Below are 24079 nucleotides of genomic sequence, written 5' to 3'. Positions count from 1 at the left end.
TGTAGTGGGGTAGTAACATAACACTATTTCTATGGGAAATGGTCATTAGTTCTTAAAAACACTTTTCAATATACTTCCTGAAATTAATCCATTTGTTTGTAGGGGCTTCTGTGTGTGTGTATATGTGTGTCCATGTATGTTCAAATGTACATGCCTGTGTATATAAAGTACAAGAAAATGTTTCTTAGTATGTGATGGTAAGTTGGGCCTTAGTTTCACTTGAAGTTCATTTCAACTGAGGAAAAGAATTACTTCTCTTGAGGTATAGCAATACAGTGACAGGGAACAAAGCAAAAACCTGCAGGGTTTAAGACATAATTTACTCTACCACTGTTTATGAGAGGAAAATTAGCTTTCAGGCCTGTCCCTACAGTTTAACCGTAAGGATTAGCTGTATAAACTAAATTATAGAAAATTTTCCAGTTTCTGACTCTTGAATTAATTCAATGCACAACTTTGATTACATGTTTCAGCAAATATACAAATTACAATTAGATCTAATAATAACTTTAAGTGAACTAATAATTATTCACTAGTATTTACAAGCTCAAGACAGTAAAATACAATAAACATAACCTGTACATACAAATGTTTGCATAAAATTGTGATGTGATTTTAGAAACCAATTTTACTCAGACAACTTATTCTGATCAGAATCTATGTAAACCATTCAATTGGATGGGTTATTATTTTTCCTTTTGTATCTCTGACTACTGAATATGTGAAATTGATTCCATATAATTATGGTGGGGTTTTTTTTATTTTTTTATTTTTTTATTTTTATAGAACAAGTCAGGAAGCATTACTAGGGCTCCAGGAGAGTTTTACTCATATGGTGGCTATTGGACCCAAGAATCTCCAGGTCAATCTCCCCAGGAATCATGGTGACCAAATCTTGTATTCTGAGAACATTCACAAGCAGATCTGCAGATTATGCAATATTAGCAATGGCTTAAACGTGTGAGCCTAGGTTCTGGGAATCAGACTGCCTAAGTTCAAACTTCCATTTTGTCTATGAAAGGATGAGTTTAGAGAAAGATAACCTATTTTGCACCTTATTTTTTCATCAGTAAATGGGGAACACAAGCCTTTTCATCGGACTGTTGTGAGGATTAAATACATGTAAAATAGTTTACATTGTGTCCATCACACTTTGAGGGCTCAACAAATATAGCCATTATTTACCCTAACTATCCCAAGTCAAAATGAAATCATATACTAAAATTTTAAATGTCTAGTATGTTAGGAAAAGTATGAAAACTGGCCTTTATTTAACAAAGAAAAAGAGCAGATGGCAATGTTGAGGAAAAAAGAAATTCTGGCTAAATAAATGTTTTGATTATTAGCAAAACACAAAACATCCATGCATATGAATTGCTAATTTTCAGAAATAAAGAACTTAATAAAATATACTTCATTTTATTTAGTAAGATTTAAGATTTACTATATGATAATCTTTCAAGGATACTAAGATGGATAAAAGTGAGTTGCTATTCCCATAAATTAACTAAAGTGCCATAATGTATTCTTAGAGAATTTATAAGATATTTCAGAATTGTACAGTGCCCTTTGACCTTAGCAACAAGTGAATTTATCTTATAATGTATTACCATTTATCATTTATTCCATTTTGTCTTTACAACAACCTCCTGAAAGATTATTTTATAATGAGGAAACTAAGGCTCAGAAATGTTCAGTAACCTGCTCATGGCCACAAGTTAAGTAAAGGTTCAACTGAGATTTAATCAAGATTCTCTGACTTTTTATCTTTTTCTACTTGTTTCCTAATCCATTATTTCCACAAGTCTATGATTATTCATTATAATTCCACTAGGAAACTGATACTTGAGATTCTACTGTGTAATGAATAATTAGTGGCAACGTTCTTCTTAAACACAGCAATATTTACATTAATCTATGCCTGTATATAAATAGTATACATATTAGATATTTATATAAATATAACACTACACAAGTATATATATACATATATATTCGTATATAAGTTTATTTGCTAATTACATGTTCATTTTTGATCATTTAGCTATTTTCACTAAAATGTTCCTTTCTATAAGTGACTAATTACTTAATTTTTTTTAATGCTTATTACTGATTTTTGAGAGAGAGAGACAGACAGACAGAGTGTGAGCAGGAAAGGGGCAGAAAGAGAGAGGGAGACACAGATCTGAAGCAGGCTCCAGGCTCTGAGCTGTCAGCACAGAGCCCGACGAGGGGCTCAAACTCATTACATTTTAAGTTTTTGATAACTGCCAAAAAGATAACTGGAGCCAAGAAATTCACTATAAATGATATATACAACACACTAATAGATGAAAAAAATTGTAAAAAGCATTGAAAGTTCATTTTTTCTCTGGAATGCCAAATGTTATGCCCAGTAGAAAACACAATTTGAGTTAAGTTAAAATTTTACAGAGCAATATTCATGTCCAAACTATTACATAACTGTGAGACTTCCATCTTCTTGAGATTACACTCTTGGTTACATGAACTCTTCCACCGGTGTCATCTATGATCTACAGTTTGCATTAAATGGTTAGACAAAAAGACCAAAAATGAAGCTTTGGAGCCCAGCCAGGACACAGCAAAGGAGCTTTTCTTGCTACTTTCAAACTTGGCAAGCCGCCAGTGGGAGTGTGTTAACAGTGCCAGCAAGGAGAGATTGAGTGTGATGACCACAGGCAAGACAGATGCTCTAACAACTCATTGAAGAGCTCTGAAAAGTGCAGCCTACATGTCAACTGCTGGGAAGAAATTGAGACAGCCACATTAATATTAAAGAGTGTGAAAAAGCAATCAGAGATTATGAGCAAAGGTGTCTACAGCTCTCTTGGTGTGTACCCCAAATTTAGGTCACAAAATCACCTGAGGAGCTTTAAACAAGTACACATTCCCCTGTTCCCACTACTAAAGATTTTCATTCAGTAGGCAGGGGTCAGGTCCAAGTAGATGTATTTTTTAACATGAATCAAATACTTCTAAAGTAGCCTTACACTGATCCCATAACTGGCTTTTGGGAAACCCTATAAATAAAAAATATACACTTGGGAGATACAGGGGAGGGAAGTTCAGTGAAGTCATTCCAGGATATAGCCATTTGCTGATACAAAGGTGAAAAGACTGCAGTTAGGACAGGTACTATCAAAAATGAGAAGATTAGCCCAAGAGATATTGTCAAAGGCTTGCCAAGTTCTCTGGTAGTCCACCAGATGAACCAGGAGGCTGCCCACTGATAAGGTTGATAATCTCAACAGTGAAATGATTTCCTCCAACAAGGTTTGGCAGACTCAGCTGGAACAGAGAACAAGTTTGGATTAATTGAGAATTGTGGGTTGGATTGGGAGTATGACTAGTTGAAAAAGGAAGTGAAACTTGGGTATACATATGGTTGAAATGAATTTGTACTGGATGGAGGAAGATGAGGGAGAACGACTGAGTCACTGGAAGACAAAGGTGTTTGGTTAAGAGAAGAGAACCGTTAGATGTAAGTATTTCCAAAATGTCCATTATGTGTCAGGTGCTATGTTAGGTTCTTTATATATGCATTATCTATGTCATCCTTATTTTATTCATGGTTAACCTGAATTTCAGACATATTAAGTAACTTGCTTAGCATCATACAGTAAGTGCAACATTCAGGATTTAAATCTAGATATGTCTGACTCAAGAGCCCAGGCTATTAGCTACTATGTGAACTGTGCAATAGAAATTTCTGTGATGATGGAAATGTTCAATATCTGTGCTGAGACAGTAGCTGCTAGCCATATTCAATTATTGAGCACTGAATATGTGGCTAGTGTGACTGAGGAACTGAATTTGTGATTTGTGAAATTTTATTGAATTTATTTAAATTTCAATTTCAATAGCCACATGTGACTACTGTAGTAGATAGCACGACAGGCCTAGAAGTCCCCGTTTAGCACATGACTGGTAAAAATACAATTCTCCACTGAAGAATTCTGAATTAGTCAATAAAAGGGAAGTAAAATCTTTTTTTTAAATGTTTATTTATTTTTGAGAGAGAGTGGGGGAGGGGCAGAGAGAGAGGGAGACACAGAATCCAAAGCAGGCTCCAGGCTCTGAGCTGTTAGCACAGAGCCGAATGTGGGGCTTGAACTCACGAACTGTGAGATCATGACCTGAGCTGAAGTCGATTCCTTAACCAACTGAGCCACCCGGGTGCCCCTGATAGGGAAGTAAAATCTTGGACAAGTATTCCACATGAAGGTCTTTAGAGACAAATGAACAACTGAATTCTTCAACCTAGAATTGGTTCACAGTGACCTCTTAGGAGCCTCTTGGCAGAAACACACTTTTTTAGGGCACCTGGGTGGCTCAGTTGGTTGAGCGTCTGACTGTTGATTTTGGCTTAGATCATGATCTCACGGTTCATGACATTGAGTCCTGAGTGGAACTCCACACTGACAGCACAGCCTGCTTGGGATTCTCTCTCTCTCTCCTCTTTCTCTCTGCCCCTCCCCCATTCATATGAGCTCTCTCTCTCTCTCTCTCAAAATAAATAAATAAACATTAAACAAAACACTTTTTCATGCAACTATGGTGTTCAACTATGGAACTCTGCCTGTAGTACATCTAAGTGCCTTCAATATGCACTTAAAACTCATTCCTATCTCTGGGCCTCTACATATAACACTAAATTAGTTCTTCTCCTAATCTATCTGAATAATGCTTTTTTAAAAATGTTTATTTATTTATTTTGAGAGAAAGAAAGAAAGAGTGTGTGTGAGAGAGAGTACGTGCATGCAGGGGAGGGGCAGAGAGAAAGGGAGAGAAAGAATCCAAGTGGTCTGATGTGTGGCTCAATCTCATGACCATAAGATCATGACCTGAGTTGAAATCAAATGTTGGATGCTTAACCAACTGAGCGACCCAGGCGGCCCTATCTGAAGAATTCTTAATCATCCTTCTAGTCTTCATTATAATATCACTTTTTGAGATAATAAGGGATCACTTTGACACCTTAATCTAATGAGATCCCAAAATATGGTTCCATCCTACAGCCTGAAGTTTTCCATCATAACAGTTATCACAAATTGGAATTATATATTAGTCTTCCAAAGTTTTTATTTAATGTCTGCTTTCCTCTTGGAGTATAAGCCCCATGAAGGCAGAGACGATGTTGATTTTATTTTCCACCTTACTGGTGGAGTGAAGAAATGGGCATGGTGTTTGGCATTCATGGATTATTTTCTGCTTGAATGAATGAATAAACCTGCCTTTCCTAATCCTTCCATGAGGGAAATTGTATGCTCTGGGATCACTGGGTATGACCCAGGTAGTTAAACTAGTGAGTGACCTTCTAAATATTGCTATTGTTCCCTTATCCCCAACCTATGTGCTTCCCCTCATTCAACAGCACCTCCTAACCCTTTCCTACTAGGCCATCACCTTGCACTCAATAACTGCCTCTCAGCACTGCACTTTCCACCAGCTGCCAAGGCTACGAGACATCAGAGAGCAGGTGGGACAATCCTGGATTCCCTTTGTTTCAGGGCCTAGGAATGAGAGGTGATGAGGGAGCTGCTCTCCTTAGTGTGATGCTGCTCTGTGGTAACTTTCACCGGCAGAACCGGGTGCCCCAACTGGTGTGTGTGTTGGGAGAGTGATTTAATCATGACATAAAGGAAATGGATTAAAAAGTGAAATCAACTTGTTTTGCTTACAAGATACCAAATATACTGAGGCTAATTTTTCCCTTCTCACTGAGCTTATTACTATATTTGCTGCTTTGTGAACACACCTCAAACTGGAGAAATATAGTGCTTAGTGGGTTTATTTGATGAATAGACAATTTAGATAAAGCCCTTAAATGAAGTTCAGCACACAAGCAATGAATTGAGTATTTGCAAGTCTCTTTGTTTGTGCTCTGTAGGCTCCCTAGGACTCCTGAAGGAATTTTTAAAATCAGTTAAGTAGATATAAAATAAATTATAAAGAGTAAATATCCTTGACTTGGTTTCTAAAACAGTAAACATTTCAAGTATGTCTTAATAATTATTTTTAATTAAATAACCTTGAACAAATGCAGACATTTAAAAAAAATCAGACTTACTTTCCATTGAGCTTTTATTTAATTTGATTATAAGCAGAATTAGACACAATAAACTACATACCTATGAACACAACCCCTTATATTTAAAATAGCAATCAATATGAGTAGGAAGCTCAGTAAGATATATAGTAAAATATGGTAGCATTTGTTGCCTTCAAATTTAACAGTCATATACAAGGAGCATTTCTGTTAGAGTACAGAGCTATATATATGATATTGACTACAATCAGAAAATTTACCCAATAATTTTGTGGTAAAGAGCATACTACCTTTTAACTCATCAGAGTCCAAAGATTAAAATATATATCATGTGACAAAAGTCAAACATCTTTTTCTTTCCACAGGCACTCCATCTTCCATGGTATTCTTTAGCACAGTGCCTAGACTACAGTAAATGCTCCATAAATACTTAACAAAAGATTGAATAAATAAATGGATGAATGAAGTCTGCTCCTTCCTAGCAGGAATATTTGGAAGATTCTTCTTTTCCATTACAAATTTTACCCATACCTTGAGCTCAATAACAGCCTCTCAACTGCACTCCCCTCAGCTGCCAAGGCTACACGACATCAGAGAGCAGGTTGGACAATCCTGGATTCCCTTCGTTTCAGGGCTTAGGAATGGTAGGTGATGAGGGAGCTGCTCTCCTTAGCATGATGTTGCTCTGTGGGAACTTTCGCCAGCAGAACCAGGTGCCATCCCTGAAGGCCGATTTTTCAGTCCCAGTTCCACTCAGAAACAAATCCAACCACTTCAAATATATTCAGTGCTTGCCTTCTGAATTTTCCATATTATATCTATTAAACGTTGGAAGAGTAACCAGCAATTTTCAAGTGAGTATTAGTCTCCTTTTCAGTTTTTGTGCCCTTTACTCATATAGATTCTAAACTATTTGAGAGCTTTGATATAGTGCACTGCGGTTGTTAAAATGTTTCCCCATATCTTATTTCATTTCATTTTAATGACAATTCTGAAACAGATATTAGTATGTCACTATTTTATAGATGAGACAATTGGAAGTCTGAGCTACTAAGTGACACGTGCAAAGTGACACAGAAAGGCCAGAGTTAGGACTTGAACTCTGTTCCTTTGACTTCTAAAAATCCCTCTTCATTTCACATGCCACCATGCATACAAAATATTTATTCTTTTCTTTTTGCTAGGGTCTTGTACGGTAAGATTTTTACGAAGTGAGTCATAGATATTCAAAAATCTTAAAATATTGAATAGTTACAAATAATTGTCACTTTATTCTTCTGTATGGCTGAGCACTTAACAAAAATATTCATAGTAAACTAAAATAAATACAAATAATAGGGATTAAAAAATTAAAGTGTGCTTAAGCATGCATACGGAAGAAGCAAGGATAAGATTTCTATTATTTTTGGAAATAATGATTAGTAGTTTGTCCTGCCCAAAGGAATAAAAGAATTAGGGAGCAGCATGCTGTGACTATCCAACCTCACCAAGTTCTAAAGCCAAGTGACCCCAAGTGAAGCCAAGTTTCAGAATTCCTTAATTGGCTTAGAATTCAAGAAAAAAAGGGAAAAAGTTGAAGAAGCAATGGAAGTGCTCTTGCTTTATCACTGAACTGCTGTTTTCTTGTGAGTGAAGTTCAGCCCAAATTCAGCACAGTGAACCAAACCCCAGAATAAAACCATGCATGCACCTTGAGCAAACAATAGCCATTAAAAAGTCTCGAGTGTTTATAAAGACCCAATTTGAACTGCAAATGACATAGCAAAGATAATCAATACCCAATTATCTCAGCCAAATGTGTTGAGATGATACTTAATAAAGACAAACTGAAGTTAAAGAGCAAGATTATTGTGAAAAGAAATCACTTCTTAACTACACTTAAACTGCTTGAAAAGAGATTGAAATGCTTAACAGAACAGAAAGAGACAACACACTTTTGAGTTGGGAAAGTATCACATGTCTGAGTTCTAGGGCCAGTAATGATTTACCAAAACTGCAGGGATCATCAATAGTTTCAAAGAGTAGAAGTTTGTTTTTACATGGCCATTTAAGGGATGAAAAGTCTACAGTATATTGTTTCTACCTTTTGTAAACCACAAATCAGACCTGAAAAGTGGAGGGTTACATATAGTTTACTTTATAGAGGTTACAGCAGACAATTTTCCCATAAAAATCTATGAAATTAATGGGAAGAACATGTGTTAGCAATGGGAAAAAAGTCAAGCTCCTCATAAATTCAGGAAAGCACACTATTGACAAAATTCTAGTTTTAAACTGATTTACTTCTTTCCTATTTAAGAAAAAATATTTTTGTTTTTTACCCATACACAGAATAATATTGTATCAGAAGTCTGTTATCTATATGAAGGTACTTTATTGACAAATTCAGTTGGTACAAGGTGTAGCAAGCTTCCCTTATGAAAGTCCTTACATAAATTAATAGTTACATGCAAGATTTAAGAACATATTCATTGCCAAAATTACAAAAGGATAATTAAGTTCACTAAACTCAGAGTTATTGAAAAAAATTCCTTAAAATTATACAAATGAAGTGACTAAATTAACAGAGACTTTCACCTACAAAAATGAATGACATTCACAGGATGACAAAAATGTGAAGAAGGCATAATAAAAAATAAAATCAATACATCCAAACCACTCTCAAGAGCAAAGACAGAGCAATAATGCTAGGTTCTTCAGTAATATTACCACTCAGATTATGATAACATTACAAATTATATATGAATTATCCATCATTCTTAAAATTTAATAGCATATGGCAATTATTTCTCTAAAAAATTGTATTTTGAATAAGTTGAAATCCAGAAATATAATTAAATTACCTGCCATTTAGAAATTATTACAATTTAATACATTTATAAGCCTTGGGGCGCCTGGGTGACTCAGTTGGTTGAGCACCTGAATTTGGCTCAGGTCATGATCTCACAGTTTGTGGGTTTGAGCCCCACATGGGGATCTGTGCTGACAGCTCAGAGCTTGGAGCCTGCTTTGGATTCTGTGGTCTCCTTCATTCTCTGCCCCTCCCCCGCTTGTGTGCGTACTCTCTCTTTCTCAAAAATAAATAAATAAACATTAAGAAAATTTAAAAATACATTTATAAGCCTAAGTTTGATTCCTTTTCCACATTATTTTCTTTCCACCCATCCTTTGACTTTAAAGAAGAGAAAGACACCTGAGTCAACATTTATGAAAGGAGAATACTAATGCCACCAGAATACAGAATCATCTCTTTTTTGAAAAGCCTTCTATGATTTTGCCCACTTCCCCAACTATCTTCTGTCTCTGTCCTATTAAGGGTCCTATGCATATATCTTATCACCCCAGCCTCCACTAACAATCCTTGAGGGCAGAATTGTCTCCTCTGTGAGGATCTAGCACAATTCATAGACTACAATGGAAATTAAATATTCCTTTCTAAGTGATTAAATGAATAAACGGTGTTAGAAATAAATGTATGTCCTCTACAGTTCTAATGTGATGTATGGTTATACAACATTTTCACATATTTATTTATTCCTTATAAAGAGCCTGCGAACTTAGTATTTTACAGATGAAGAAACTGAGACTCATTTACCCAAGGTCAGCACAAAGCCAGACTCATGTCCATATTTTTGGATTCCTGCTGATCTTCCCACCTCGGCACAGCTGCCTAAATGAAGGACCAGCTCTGCTCCTTTTAAGATGATTTCACTTTCACTAGGAGCCTTCTTAAGTCTCAGACGGGGGATTACTATCACATAGCGTAGTTGTTTAGATGCAGAAAAAAATGTGTATGAAAGTTCTGTATTTATTTTGCAAGAAAAGAATGTATTCCTTTCTCAAAGTGAAATGGGGAGAGTTGGCAAATATGAATAAATATTATTCTTCTCAAACTGTGCATAAATATCTAACCATATAGTATAATATATAAATAGAATGGCATCAGTCTTTGTTTGCAATGTAGGGATGTGAAGACCATGTTCTTCCCTGTAGTTCTCTGTCTTCAGCCTGTTCTTCTGCATCCTGTTCCTGATGAATCTCTTTTAGTCACAGAAAGGGCCCACAGGTCAATGGTTCACGGTCACTACACTGAGGTTTTTTTGAATGTTAGGACAATGTTCTAGTAATTCCTCTAAAACTGTTGCATATGGTGCAGAGTCACAGAAGATATTCAAAATGTTCTTCAAATAAATGAACTGTTATGATTAATCAAGTGAGTACTGTTTGATGGCTATAATTCTTACTGACGACAAAAGCAGATGACATCATAATCAGAAACATATTTAAAATTTCTAGGATATTTTAAAGCATAAACACTTTCAATCTTTTATGGAATATGGAATATGTGGTATGTTTTACTAAGAAAGAGAAGTCAAGATGATTCATCTAGGAAGATAGATTTCTGGGAAAAACCCAATTAAGTTCCTATTTGAGGCTGAGTACCCGAACAGCCTGAACTACTCAGATGGACATCACATAATTATTTGCTATTTCTAGGAGCATTTAAAAAATCTTTCTGCTTTTTCTAAAAATTTATGGATCAAAGGAAGGATCATGTCACATGGTGCATGGCTATTTTACCTCAGAACCTCTCACCTGGCATTTCTTGTCACAATGTCTTCCCATTACCCTGCCAGAGGGATTTGCTTTTTTGTTTGTTTCCTTTTGCTTATCTTCTATTGCCTACTGTTGTACATATGTAAATACATTATTATCCATTAAAAGAATATTAGAGCAAACATTCACAGGGTCTGTGGTACAACCCTTGCTTCCCTATGGTCTATTTTCAATTTGGCACCCAACGAGTCTTTTTGAATCAGGAGTCAGATCTTGCACTGCACTGTTCCCAGCACTCTGAGGACTCAGATTTTACTCACATGAAAAGCCAAAGTCCTTAAGATGGCCTGTGGGGCCCTTTGTTATGGTGCCTCTCCTCATACCCCTTTCTCTCCCTCTTAGTCCATCCAATTGAGCATATACACTATGCTCCTGCCTTAGGCCCTTACTCTGGCAGTGTCCTCTGTGCGGAATCCCTTCACTTTGTCAATTCTTTATTCAGAGGTTACATTATTTCAATGATGTCTATCCTAACAACCACATTTAATACCATACTTTGAGCAACTCTCCCAATATTTCACTCATGCACCAATACTTCTGATCGCTCTTGCCCTGTTGTGCTTTTCCTTTACCCTAGTGCTTATCAACTCGCAACATAATCTTTTAATCTACTTATTTGTAAAATTAATTGCTTATTGACTGTAAAGTCCATGTGTGCTTTGAAAAGAATGTATATTATCATTATCCAAGCATTGATGATTTTTGTTTTTGCTTACATATATTAATTAGTGAGAAATGTATGACTGCTTTCCCTGTATGCCTGGTGAATTTGTCTATTTCTCCTTGTACTTCTGTCATTTTTTTTTTTGTTTTATACAATTTGAGTCTGTATTACTGAGTATATAGAAGCTATAACTATAATATCCTGATGAATTGAATCTTCTGTCATTTTGTAGTGATCTTAAGATCTAATAAGGCTATTTACCTTACAATCTAATTATCTGATAAGACAGTTGCAAGAACTCTCATGGATAGCAATTGCCTGGAATATCACTTTCCATACTTTTGGATTAAAATTTTTTGGGTCTTTATAAGTAAGTTCTATTTCTTGGAAAGAAAATATTGTGTATTTTAAGTCTAGCTTTTTACAAATTCATTTTGAAATCAGAATGTTATATTTACATTTATCTGATTTTACTGAAAATAATTTAGATTTATTCCTGCAGTTTTATTTTGTGCTTTCTATTTATACAGATTGTCTATTTTCTTCTTTCAAATTGAGGGTTTTTTTTCTATTTTCATTTTATTTTTGTCTTCTCATTTGGAAATTATGACCTCTATGTTTAGATATATTCATGTATTTAATATTGGTTTCATTATTCTTTTCCATCTCAGACATTCTCCCTTTGATAAGAATCTTTCTTCCTGAAGTTCATCCCTTAAAATTGCCTTTGAAGTGAGTCAGGAGATTTTAAACTTCTTGGTTGCTCATCTGAAAATGTCTACATTTTGTACCTCTTCTTAAGAGATATCTCCACAAGATAAAGAATTAAATGTGGACAGACAGCTTAGAGCTCATTGAAAGTGTTATTTGCAACTTACAGCCCCAGTGTTGCTGTAAAGAATTCCGGTGTGATTTACTACTCTTCTTTGCGAGTTAACCTTTCTTTCCTGTCTAGCTGATTTTAAGATCTTTCCATTGTCTTTTCTGTTTTTCAGTTTCACTAAGACATTGTCTATTTATAAATTTCTTTTTATATTGGCTTTGCTTTTTGATTTGAGATATATTGTCTTTTAGCAATTCTGAAAAGTTTTTCATTGTACCTTTGATTATTGCTTGTTCTTGTTTTTTCTCTTTTTATAACTTTAAATGGAATTTAGGCCTTTGCACTCGATCTTAAATGTCTCTTAACATCTTGTGTTGGAAATTCTCTCTTTGCGCCATTTCATCCACTCTGCTCTGCATGCTGGGACACTAACCTCTATGTCATGTATCAATAAAGTCCCCCTGCCTTTGACATCCAGGTGTGTTTGACCAGTGAAAGGTATCATCAGGAAACTAAGTGTGAGAGAAGAGAGGCTTCTCTCTCTTCTTATTTTTTCTGTTGCATTCCTCTACCAAAGTTTGCAGTTCCTTTCAGAAGATGCATTGCTATAGCTACAAAGACAGCTCTCTTAAGTTTCTCAAAATCTGTCTTTTTCCATGCTATTTTAGACACAGGTGTGAAAATGGCTCTTTGCTGTTGTTAGCCCCAGAATGCCTCATCATACATTGTTGATTTCTTTAGTTCTGCCAATTGTGATTTTATAAATCCACGTGATTATAGACTCCTTTTCTCACATTTTCATTTCTTATTTCTTAAAACACATAAATTTAAGATAATTCTAATGTCTGAAAACTTTGTGATCTGATGATTTTGGTTCTTGTTTCTGCTGATACTGATTTATAGTGCCATGCTTCCTATGGTTTCTGGTTTCTTTATGCATTTTGTGACATTATAAGATGAGCTCATTTTTCTTGGAAATTTTATCTTTGAGGATTCTTTGAGGTCCTGATTGGAGTGTGTTTAGTCCAGAGAATATCTAAGATTTGCTTCCTGACTGCCTGGCCATTTCCAGCCACTAAAACAAGAGCTCATGTTTCCTACAGTTTAGCAGATGGCCTTAGGGTAAGTCTAGTTTCAATTCTTACCTATCTTCCATGGTCTTCTCCTTGATTTAGCTTTCGGCTACTTCCTTATTTTCTAGCCAGCTCAGCAATTCATTTAAAGAAATGTAGTTTATATTTCATCCAGATTTTTAAATTGCTTTCATGGGAAGTTTCTTTCAGGGTATGCAGTACTTCATGCTGACAATAACAGAAGTAACATTTTTTTTTTTTTTTTACAAAACAAACATATTCAATTACCATGATATATTTTGCTAAGGTGAAAACAAACTAATAGGAATTACTTAAAATATTACCACTGTATTCAAGATATGAGGAAATTGAGCCTTAGAAATGCTAAATATGTAAGCTATAGGATATGACACAGATAGGAAGTAGGAAAGAGAGGATTCAAATTCACATTTCTCTAATTTCAAAATCTCTATGTTATAAGACCTCTGTTAACCCTGGCTTCCTTGCATTGTATCAGAATAATATTGCTAAGAATATAAATAATTACTTTGAGATCAAGTAAGAGCCATTAAATTCTCATGGTACTAGTATAAAAGTGATGAGTTAAAAACAGCTGCTACAAGGTGCACCAGAGAATATTAGCAAACTAGTATACAGATTTTTTTAACCAATGGATTTCCATCATTTACAATATTAATAAATCAATAAATATTTGTACTTGGTGAAAAACAGGAAATAAATGAACCTGCAAGATAGCATGATAAAAATCCAAAATTATTCCTAGACAAAAATTTTAAATAGAAAAAAATTAATCTGCATTAGCCCTCAAATATCTTTTTGTTCATTTCTCTCATTTCCCATGCTTTCTCCGCTTTCTCCCAGTCTCTGCAGATCTGGGTAAGTCAACAACGTTTTATGGTGGATTACCATAGAATCCCCTTAGAATCAATATTACCCCTTAGAATATTTTATAAAGGAAAGATGTATCAGGAAAAAGAATATGTATGCATTTTACTTATGGTGGTTTAGAAACAGCACCTGGATGAAGGGGATCCTTGGGAATCTTTATAGTACTTTTCAAATTGGACAATATAGATATTGTCTATATTGTGTCCACATATGGTTCTATGTGTCATTCTGAAGTAATTCTACCTATAAGAATTTTCTTGAAGCACTGATAATTCTTTACATAAAGTTATCTATGCAAAAGATAATGCCATTAAGAATCCAAGATTGGGGCCACCTGGGTGGCTTCACCAGTTAAGCATCTGACTCTTGATATTGGCTGGGTCATGATCGCACAGTTCAGAAGATCAAGCCCCATGTCAGGCTCTGCTCTGGCAGCCAGGAGTCTGCTTTGTGATTCTCTCTCTCCCTCTCTGCCCCACCTCCACTTGTGTGCTCTCTTTCTTTCTTGCTCTCAAAATAAATAAGTAAACATTAAAATAAAGAATCCAAGAAATTATTGTTTTAAACGAATAATAATAACGTTTTTGACTAGTCATTATACTTTACAAATATTATTATGTTTGGTTCTTCACATTAATCATATAATAGTAATATCTCGGGAACATTTATCACTACTATTAGGAAACACACAACTGTGAGTGAGAAATTAGGTCATGTGAATTTGGGTCAGTAAACAGTATCTCTCTTACATGCAGACAGACTCACAATGCAAGTATCTAATTTTGTGTCTATAATTGACTGTGGCTTTTTATACCTCAACAAACAACTATGATTTTGCTTCTAATCAAATATTTTTGTCTTCCTTTCTCCTTTTCTTTTTCTTTTTCTCTTTCTTTCTTTTTTTCTTTCTTTCATTTTTTAATAATTATGATGTAGTAAAGGATTATAGTAATTTCTTGATACTTTCCATTATATTGTCACTCTAATTTATTTCTACTATAATTAACATCATAGATATTTATCAGCATATAATCAATCTTTAGGTTCTAAAAGTTCTGTTCAATGAAAAAGTTCTTTTGAAACTCTACTTTTTGTTTTGAGAGAAATGTTTGTATTACAAGTTATGTTAAATAACATGAAAAGTCTTGTTAGGAAACTAAAGCCAGAAGTGGATGACTTCACATTTTTTAACAAATATTCTTTCCTATTTATCAATTACCATATACTAAATAAGCTAAATGTCATTCTTTCAAATGTTACACAGCAACATTTCTTTTTATGTTTTAATTAGAAAATCACTAACATGTTCAGAAGAGATGCATTATTCTATACATAGATCTTTAATTAGTCCTCTTGATATTTACTGCCTCTCTTTTTCTCTGTTCAGTTTTCCTAGATTAGTGGTTCCCAAATTTTGGACTGTGGATGTCAAAAGCTTCACTAGGGAAATGAGAATAATAAGCAAAGTTTTGAACTGTGCATTGAGCAACATTTTGGTGTTGAGATGTTCTTTTTCATATGATGGTGGCGATAACAAATGGTAAATTTATCATTATTATTCTAATAAAATGTCCAAACTATTAAAAAAAATACCCCTGCTTTGCGAAATTCCAGTGGCAAGGGACCAGTGAATTGCATGATCTGGGAGAGGATCTTTTGGGAAAACATGGCATTCTTGACCAGCATGATAAGTTGGAGATTGGTAATACTCTAGCTTAAGGAAAAATAATACCAAAAAGCAAAAGGAAAACTTTACCTCTGTTCCTAGCACATGGTAAGCATTCAAAAAATAGCACCAGAGACCATGTCTAATGAATGAAGGTACAATTGTAAATATAGGTGGATATATTTGAATGTGTTGCCCAGTCAGAAGTGTTGCACACTGAACTGATTTTGAGGGCTATGTGCCTGGCAGCACCATAATAATAAGCATATAATATGCACAAGTGAATAAGGAGACAAACACTAAAAGCCAATATACAGCAGAAAAGCTCTTAATCAAGATTTATCTGAAAATGTAAGAGAGGGAAAAAAAGAAAAAAATATTTTCCTTTATAAACCCAGCTCAATTTCAGTAGAAAATTTAAAAGGTAAAAATAGCAACAAAGAAAACAGTCTTTCCTGAGTCTACTATCCTTTATACAAAAATATATTTTATCATTTTTAAAGCAATATTACTTTACATAGCAGTCTTTAAAAATAATCAATCAGACCCTATTTTGTTAGTATTGAATCAAAGTTGTGTTTGCTAGCGTTGAATGGCACAAGGCCTAAATTTTTGACCTAGAATGCCATTTTTTCCCTATGCTAGCCAGCATTATTAAATGGGCATTGGTAAAAAATAATGTTATATAAATAGATGATGGGGCACCTGGGTGGCTCAGTTTGTTGGGCATCCGACTTCAGCTCAGGTCATGATCTCACGGTTTGTGAGTTCAAACCCCATGTCAGGTTGACAGCTCAGAGCCTGGAGCCTACTTCAGATTCTGTGTCTCCCTCTCTCTGTGCCCCTCCCCCACTCATACTCTGTGTCTCTCTCTCTCTGTCTCTCTCTCTCTCTCTCTCAAAAATAAAGATTAAAATTTTTTTTTAAAAAGATGCATTAATGACATTATATGTCAATTTCGTTATCTAATCTGAAATGGCTCTCATCACAAAAACTAAGATTTTATTAGACCTTGTACTTAAATAAGTTGCCCTCTGTTTGTTAAAATAATAGCAAATTCTTGATCAGAAATCATGGTGTATTACTACAACATGAAAAGATATATTATTTCATATTACTACTTATTTTGTGCATTTTAGCATTAAGTGTAATAATAAATAAGGAGGTATGGAAGAAAAATGATGTCTAAATAGATTGTATTATGGGCTCAACTAAAATTCATTGTGTTAAAGCCTTAATCCCCAATATACCAGAATGTAACTCTATATGGAAATAAGGTCCTTAAAGAGATGCTTAAATTAAAATCAGGCATTAGGATGGGACTTAATCCTATCTTAATGGTATCCTTATAAGCAGAGGACCCTGGACATGTGAAGACATTCCAGTGACATGCACGCTAAAAAAAAGACCATTGAAGGACAGAGTGAAAAGGTAGCAATTTATAAGCCAATGAGAGAAGTCTCAGAAGAAACCAAACCTGCTGTCACTTTGATCTTGGGCTTACAGCCTCCAGAACTGTGAGAAAATAAATTTCTGTTGTCTAAGGCATCCAGTAGTTTGTCATGACATCCTTAGCAAAATGACACAGATTGCATCTCTATCAGTCTTTTTTGTTAAAGGTTAATTGATTATTTTATTAACTCAGATTTTGTAGTCTTGGATTGAGATGAAGACACAATGACTTTATGGTGTGGGAGTAGAACAGGATTTTTAAAAATAAGAATCCTGCATTAATACAAAAGCTTAACTCTTAAACAATCTCTTCTATAAATTTGGAATTCTTTATTGGCATTAAATAATTTTCTGTGGATGGGGATTTTTTACATGAAGTACTACCTTGGTTTATCATAATTTTTCCAAATACCAAAGAGCACTAATTCTCAATAGGGTGTAAATCAAATAGCTACAGTTGTGGTGGGGGGTGGAGGTAACTTTCTAAGTCAGAATCATAGCTTCTCTTTCTGTGAGGATATACCTATCCTATAGAAAACACAGAGAAACATTAAGCTAGAATGCTTTTGTGAGTTTAGTAAGCAGTGTTCATTGCAAAGTACTAAAAATATCCATTTTTACTTATTTTCTATTATTAAACATCTTCAACTATATAAATTGCAGCTGACACTATGCAAAGACACCAACAATAAAACAAAAATAAAATAAAACTTCTAAATTTCATAATAGCAAACTTTGTTCTGAGACTCAAGTAAGGTTATACATGTTAAATGCTTACATGAGTCCTTTGTGCTCAGTAAGTAATCAATAAATGTGAGATAATTTTACCAAAAATTAAAAATTGTAGTATATCAATATTTGTAGTAATGGTATTTAAATATGAGGAAAAGTTTAAAATATATTTATTTTATTAACAAAGGCAAAGAAAAGTGCATAAAATGGCTAGGAAAGTATCTATCAAATACTGTTGAATAAAATGGATGTTGAGCCTTAATAACTCAGAATCAAGTAATCAGCTAATAGCCAAGATGTATTGAGAATGTATGATTACAGGAATTACATAGCTCATTTATCCTCACAAGAACCCTATAAGGTCAACATTTCATAGAGAAGGACATTCCTTGCTCAAGGTCATTCACAGCTAGAAAACAACAGAGCCAAAATTTGAATTCATGCAATGTGGTTCCAGAACCCACGCTGTTAATCAAAAGAACTGAACATTTCTTTTAAAACTAAAATTTATTGTACCTATAAAATGTCTATATGGAATCATATTTAATCCTCCAACTAACATTATAACATTTTTCCCTTTGAGAAAAATTCCATTTCCCAAATATGGTGGAAAAGTGAGAAGTTCTTGTAATACACATGTGAGTAACCTGAAGCCTTCTCTTTATAACAACCTGGGAGGAGGCATCTTTCAGTTAGAGTGCAATGTGAATGATGGCCTGTGGAATTGTGGATCCTGGCAACCATGAGCTCAAACTGGCATTCACTAGGTCAGACTATCAACTCCTGAGACCAGAAAGTAAACCATGTTCACTAGTATAGCCTCAGTGTCAATGAAAGTGGTTGGGGTAGATCAGTAATCAATTTGATGAATATTAAATAAACAAATGCTGGCATAAATTTTTTTATTATAACATAAGACTTGGAGTTTTTTCAATTATAAAGCACTATTTAAGAGGGAGTGTCACCTGGTAATATATGAGTTAGGCATCAAGAAAAAGTTACCATTCAACATAAGGTGAATTAAACCAACTGTCATATTGTTGCAAAAAGCATTAGTCAGTCCTAGTGTTATATAAGTTCATATAACAATTGTTATATAACACTTTTCTATTTGCAGGATACCTCATCAAGCCTTGTTAACATTGAAACACTTGCAGTTTTGTTCATGTTACTACATAGCATATATATATTTTTAAGTATTTATTCATTTTGAGAGAGAGAGAGTGAGAGTGAGGGAGGGGCAGAGAAAGAGGGAGAGAGAATCCCAAGAAGGCTCTGCACTGTCAGCACAGAGTCCAGTGTGGGGCTTGAACTCACAAATCATAAGATCATAACTTGAGCCAAAATCAACCATGAGATCATGACTTCAGCCAAAATTAAGAGTTGAACGCTTAACTGATTGAGCCATCCAGGTGCCCCTATATAGCGTATTATTATCACAAAAGACATCAGATCAATTTATAGCTTATATACAATCTCATAAATTTAAGAACTCAAAATTATAGCAATTCTTAGATTAATATTTGTGGGTAAAATCTCAAAATTTGACAGATAAGTAAGAATGTTTCCATTTTGTTGGTTACTGTTCTTGGAATGCTTCAAATTCCTTTTTAATTATTATAAAATTAATTACAGTATAATTAATATACAGTGTTATATTACTTTCAGGTGTACAATATAGTAATTGAACAATTTTATACATTAGTCAGTGCTCATCATGATTAAGTGTACTCTTAATCCCCTTCACCTATTTCACCCAACTCCCCACTCACCTCACCTCTGGTAACCATCAGTTTGTTCTCCATAGTTAAGAATCTGTTTCTTGGCTTGATTCTTTCTTTCTCTTTCTTCCTTTTGTTCATTTGTTTTGTTTCTTAAATTCCACATATGGTTGAACTCGTATGGTATTTGTCTTTTTCTGACTGACTTATTTCACTTAGCATTATACTCTCTTCCACTGTGTATAATTATATCTATACCTATCACATATTCTTCATCCAGTCATCTATTTTTTTGAGAGAGAGAGGGAGAGAGAGAATACATATGAGCAGAGGAGGGGCAGATGGAGAGGGGAACAGAGAATCTTAAGTAGGCTCCACGTCCAGCACAGAGCTCAACATGGGACTCCATCTCACAACTGTGAGATCATGACCTGAGCCGAAATCAAAAGTCAGATTCTTAACTGAGTTACCCAGACACCACTACCCATTTATTTATGGATGGACACTTGGGTTGCTTCCATAATTTGGCTTTTGAAAATGATGCTGCAATAAACATAGAAGTGCATATATCTTTTTGAATTCCTGTTTTCATATTCTTTGGGTAAATATCAGTAGTGAAATTACTGGATTATATGGTAATTCCATTTTTAATTTCTTGAGAAACTTCCATACTGTTTTCCACAAGGGTTGTACCAGTTTACATTCCCACCATCAGTGCATGAAGGTTCTTTTTTTTGACACATTCTCACCAACACTTGTTCTTTCTTGTGTTTTGAATTTTACCAATTCTGACAGGTGTGAGGTGTTACCTCATTGTGGTTTTGATTTGCATTTCACTGATTATTAGGATGCTGAGCATCTTTCATTATGTCTCTTGGCTGTCTGGATGTCTTCTTTAGAGAAATATCTCTTTATGTTTTCTGTCCATTTTTAATTGAATGATTTATTTTTGGTGTTGAGTTATATAAATTCTTTGTTTCTTTTTTTAAAATTTTTTTTAACATTTATTTATTTTTGAGACAGAGAGAGACAGAGCATGAACGGGGGAGGGTCAGAGAGAGGGAGACACAGAATCTGAAACAGGCTCCAGGCTCTGAGCTGTCAGCACAGAGCCCAACGCGGGGCTTGAACTCACTGACCGTGAGATCATGACCTGAGCCGAAGTCGGCCACTTAACCCACTGAGCCACCCAGGTGCCCCTCTTTGTTTCTTTTGAATACTAACCCTTTATTGGATATGTCATTTGCAAATATCTTCTCCCCATAAGCAGGCTGTTAGTTTTGTTGATTGTTTCTTTCTCTGTGCAGAAGCTCTTTATTTTGATGTAGTCCCAATGACTATTTATTTATTTATTTATTTATTTCCCTTGCCTTAGAAGACACACCTAAAAAATATTCCTATGACCAATGTCAGAGAAATTACTGCTTTTGCTCTTTTCTAAGATTTTTATGGTTTGAGGTCTCACACTTAGGTCTTTAATCCATTTTGAATTTATTTTTGTGTATGGTATAAAAAAGTGGCCTAGTTTCATTGTTTTGCATGTTGGTGTCCAGTTTTCCCAATGTCATTTGTTGAAGAGTCTGTCTTTTTACCATTGCATATTCTTGCCTTCTTTGTCAAAGATTAATTGACAAGATTAATTGTGGGTTTATTTCTGGGGTTTCTATTCTTTTCCATTGATCTATTTGTCTATTTTCATGCCAGTGCCATGCTGTTTTGATTATTGTAGCTTTGTAGTGTATCTTGAAATCTGGGATTGTGATACCTCCAGTGTCGTTCTTTTTCAAGATTGCTTTGGTTATTTGGGTTCTTTTGTGACCCCATAGGATTGTTTGTTCTATCTATGTGAAAAATGTATTTTGATAGGGATTGCATTAAATCTGAAGACTGCTTTGGGTAGTATGGACATTTTAATAATATTTGTTCTCCCAATCCATGAACATGGAATATCTTTCTATTTTTTTTTTTTTTTTGTATTTTCAATTCCTTTCATCAATGTTTTATGGTTTAAGTGTATAGGTATTTTACTTTCTTGTTTAAGTTTATTCTTAGGTATTTTAATATTCATTATGCAATTGTAAAAGGGAGCGTTTTCTTAATTTCTCTGTCTGTTCCTTTCTTATTAGTGTGTAAAAATACAAATAATTCTGTACATTGACTTTGTATCCTGCAACCTTAATGAATTCATTTTTCAGGTCTAGTATTTTTTGATGCATCTTTAAAGTTTTCTCCAATATCTCTAGTATCATGTCGTCTGCAAATAGTGAAAGTTTTACTTCTTCCTTGCCAATTAGGATAGCTTTTATTTATTTTTCTTGTCTCATTGCTGTGGCAAGAACTTCTAGTACCATGTTGAATAAAAGTGGTGAGAGTGGATATTGCTGTCTTGTTTCTGATCTTAGAGGAAAAGCTCTCAGTTTTTTTCTGATCTTAGAGGAAAAGCTCTCATCCTCATTAAGGATGATGTTATCTGTGGGTTTTTCATAGCTGGCTTTAATTATGTTGAGGTATGGTCCCTCCAAACCTACTTTGTTGAAGGTTTTTATCATGAATGGATGTTCTACTTTGTCAAATGCTTTTTCTATATCTATTGAAATGATCCTATGGCTTTTATCATTTCTCTTGTTGAAGTGACATATTAACTTGATTGATTTGTGAATATTTAAGCATGCTTGTATCCCAGAAATAAATTCCACTTGATTGTAGTGAATAATTTTTTTTTAATGTACTGTTAGGTTTGGTTCGTTCATATTTTTTTGAGGATTTTTGCATCAATGTTCATCAGAGATATTGGCCTATAGTTCTGTTTTGTTTGCAGTCTTTTGTCTGGTTTTGTTATCGGGATAATGCTGGCCTCATAGAATTAAGTTGAAGCTTTCCTTTCTCTTCTATTTTTTTTAAATAGTTTGAGAAAAATAGGTATTACTTTTTCTTTTAATGTTTGGTAGAATTCACTCATGAAGCCATCTCATCCTGAATTTTTGTTTGTTGGGAGTTTTTTGATCATTCCATTTCATTGCTGGCAATCATTCTGTTCAAATTTCTAATTCTTCTTGATTCCATTTTGGGAAGTATATGTTTTTAGGAATTTATCCATGTCTTCTAAGCTGTCCAACTTGTTGGTGTATAATTTTTCATAATATTCTCTTTTAATCCTTTTCTATCTGTGGGGTTTGTTGTTATTTCTTCTCTTTCATTTCTGATTTTGTTTATTTGAATCCTCTCTCTCTCTCTCTCTCTCTCTCTCTCTCTCTCTGTCTTTTATGAGTCTGGCTAAAGGTTTATCATTTTTTAAAATCTTTTCAAAGAACCAGCTCTTGGTTTCATTATTCTGTCCTATTGTGGTTTTTTTTGTGTCTATTTCATTTATTTCTGCTCTAATCTTTATTATTTCCTTCCTTCTGCTGGTTTGGGTTTTGTTTATTCTTTTTCTGGCTCCTTTAGGTGTAAGGTTAGGTTGTTTATTTGATTCTTTTCTTGCTTCTTGAGGTAGACCTGTATTGCTACAAACTTCCCTCTTAGAACAGTTTGTGCTTCATCCCAAAGGTTTTGGACTGTTGTGTTTTCATTTTCATTTGTTTCCATGTATCTTTTCATTTACTCTTTGATTTCTTGGTGGACCCATTGATTGTTTAGTAGCATGTCACTTAACCTCCATGTGTTTTTTCCAGATTTGTGTGTGTGTGTGTGTGTGTGTGTGTGTGTGTGTGTGTGTATGTGTGTCTGATTTCTAGTTTCATAGTGTTGTGATTGGAAAAGATAAATGGTAGGACTTTGCTCTTTTTGATCATGTTCAGACTTGCTTTATGGCTTAATGTGGGATATATTCTGGAAAATGTTCCATGCATACTTGAAATGAATGTGTGTTCTACTATTTTGAGATGGAATGTTCTGACTGTATCTGTTAGATACATCTGGTCCAATGTGTCATTCAAAGCCACTGTTTCCTTGTGATATTTCTGTTTGTGTGATCTATCCATTGATGTAAGTGGAGTGTTAAAGTCCCCTACTATTACTGTATTACTATTCATTACTTCCTTTATGTTTGTTATTACCTTCTTGAAGTATTTTGGGGCTTCCATGTTGGTGCATAAAAATTTATAATTGTTATATGTTCTTGTTAGATTATTCCCTTTATGATTATATAGTGTCCTTCTTTGTCTTATATAGTGTTTGTTTTAACATCTATTTTGTATGATATAAATAGTGCTGCTCCCTAACCTTCTTTTCAATTCCATTTGCATGATGAATGCTTTTCCATCTCTTCACTTTCAATATGCATATGTGTTTGGGTCTGAAATAAATCTCTTTTAAGTGAATGCTTCAAACTCTCAGAAGCATTCTGGTGATGT

At 34.4% G+C, this 24079-nt stretch overlaps 1 protein-coding gene across 9 annotated transcripts in view; it reads right to left on the bottom strand.

Moving 5' to 3' along the window:
- LRRC7 (leucine rich repeat containing 7) overlaps positions 1–24079 on the bottom strand; it is a 550569-nt gene that overhangs the window by 447313 nt on the left and 79177 nt on the right. The gene's annotated exons all lie outside the window — the stretch shown is intronic.

Source organism: Felis catus, chromosome C1, assembly GCF_018350175.1.
Source record: "Felis catus isolate Fca126 chromosome C1, F.catus_Fca126_mat1.0, whole genome shotgun sequence".
In the NCBI taxonomy this organism is placed as follows: Eukaryota; Metazoa; Chordata; class Mammalia; order Carnivora; family Felidae; genus Felis; species Felis catus.
This window is presented reverse-complemented; position numbering and strand designations above follow the sequence as displayed.